Source organism: Dunckerocampus dactyliophorus, chromosome 11 (assembly GCF_027744805.1).
Source record: "Dunckerocampus dactyliophorus isolate RoL2022-P2 chromosome 11, RoL_Ddac_1.1, whole genome shotgun sequence".
Classification (NCBI taxonomy): Eukaryota; Metazoa; Chordata; class Actinopteri; order Syngnathiformes; family Syngnathidae; genus Dunckerocampus; species Dunckerocampus dactyliophorus.
Window position 1 is genome coordinate 5,303,833 of NC_072829.1, and position 2,451 is coordinate 5,306,283.

Genomic DNA, 2,451 nt, shown 5'->3' on the forward strand with positions numbered 1-2,451 from the left:
TGTTTTTTTATTAGAATAAAGTCAAAATATGAAAAGAAAAAAGTCGTCATGGAATTAGGAAAGAAAAGTCGCAATTTTACAATAATAAACTTAATAACTTAAATAATACCATTTTAAAAAAGCGGAGATGCATTTTTTTCTTGCTTCACAAAATACCACAGTAGTTCTTGCATCCAGGAAAAAGTTTGGACACCCCTGCCCTTACTCCACAGACGCCATCTTGGACGATCTCCTTATTTACATAACAAAAGACTGATTTTACAGTCAAATAGTACGTTTGCAGACGCCATCTTGCACACACTTTAAGCACATATCCGCGATGAAACCTTAAACAAAAGATGTATGAAGTATCTTTCCCAAAAGGGAGACCATTAAGTGAGTTGGGGCGCTGTCATCAGTGTTGCGTGAATGACGAAACTTCGGCTCAAGTTCTGTGCAAAATAAGACGTTCTTAAATCGCAGTACCTGAAGTGACAACTTGAGGACGCTGAAACAAATACAGTCAAACCTGTCTTAGCGGCCACCTTCATAGAACGGCCACCTGCCTATAGCGGCCACTGAAAAATCCCCCGCAAAAAATTTGCGTGTTATAGACCCTGTGTATAGCGGTCACCTGTCTAACGCGGCCATTTTGTATCCCTTGGTCAATATCTGACTGCATATAGCGGCCAAAATGCCGACTCAAGCAGAAGCTTCATGCACAAAAAAGTTTCTTTTTTTAAGCAATGAAGCCGTCGTGTGTAGGCTTTAATTACTGAGTCGTAGCTCAGTCACAATCATTCACAAGATCCACACAAATTGTCAGTTGTTCCACATAAAAAAAGCTGTCTTCTTTGGAGCTTGTTGCAGACAGTGACACCGTTTATTTCCTGTTGTGAGACAATGTGCACTGGTCAATACTGTAATGCCCCTTGTTGTGGGGAAGGAGAGACTCACGTCGCTGATGCACTTTAATCGCTTTATTAACAGCGGTTTATTAACCTAGTAGTTCTTTACAACTTTTATCCGCAGTTCCGCAGTGCCCTCTACTGGTCAACATGTAACAGTATAATTATATGTATCTGCAAACACAACAAGCTTCTAAAGACATGTCAATATGTGCCCGCACAAATTCAAAATGGCCGCCATCTGTCTCTAACGGCCACCTGCCTATAGCGGCCACTTTTGCCGTTTCCCTTTAGTGGCCGCTATAGACAGGTTTGACTTTAGAATATAATTAAATTAATGATAAGAGATTATACACTGCACGCGGCCTTTGTGAGGATAAGCGGCATAGAAGATGGATGGATGGAAGAGTTTACACGTAAAAAACACTTAAAACATCATTTTGTGATGTATTCAGTAGGGGAAAGCCTTCAAAAAGATTATTCATTTGGCCTAATAATGTTAAATATGATGACAGAATGGGCTAATATAGTAATGATAATACATGAATACAGTGATGTACCTTTCTGAGACTATCACAAGCATGTAACTAGAATGCATCTTTTTATAGTCAGCCAGCATCAATATACTTTCTGTTTTTGTTTTTTTTTTACTGTTTCTTGCTTCTTTTTTTTACCTTTTGTTGTGAATTTTGCACTCTTCAACCTCCAAAGGTCCTTTTGAGATGATAAACTTGCCTTCATTTCCAAGAGAAATGTGTTGTGACGTTCCAAACTGTTGCAGGTCACCTCTGGGGAAAAATGATCGTCGTTTATGATGCAGTTCAAGGCACAAAAACAAAAACACCTCTGAAAACCTAAGTTTTAGCATTTTTAGAATAGTAGAAGTTTTTACGTACTGTCATAAAGCGTCATAACTTTCAATCATCTGCGATTATTTTATGGTATGTTGGGCCGTAAGGACAGTACATGACTGCCTGGCCACTTTGACATCAGTGTCGACCCCTGCTGTTGGGAAATTATAACCATCATAACTTGTCCAGCCAACCACTGTGGGATCACCGAGGAGCAATATAGCCACATCTAATTAATTAAACAGCCCTCGACTGTTAGTGGACAACATGGAGTTAACAGAGGCATAGCGTGATGCATTCAAGTGCTCTTCCTCCCTGAAGGCATCCTTGCTGCCACGAGCTGGACGTCTTGATTTAATGCAGGTGCTCTGATGTCACACCAGCCTTTTCTTTACTTCATGCAGCCTGCTGAGTGCTCGCCAGGAGAAGCGGGAGAGAAGCGGAGACAGGGGGTTTAATCCTAGTCAAGGCCATAAAAGAAGTAAACAGTGCCACCTAGCGGGAATACTGTTTATTCCCCCTCTTTGCAGCCATTTTGTTGCGCAAACATGCTGCAAATCATCCCTAAATAGGTGATATATTTGCTGTTATGACTTCAGGTTGCCCCTTTAAGAGCCTCCGAATTCTATGGTGATATTCTTTTAGCCTTTTGTTGTCAATTCATAATCCTGGACTAAAATTAAACCTATCTTTGTCATTTATACATCAACTTG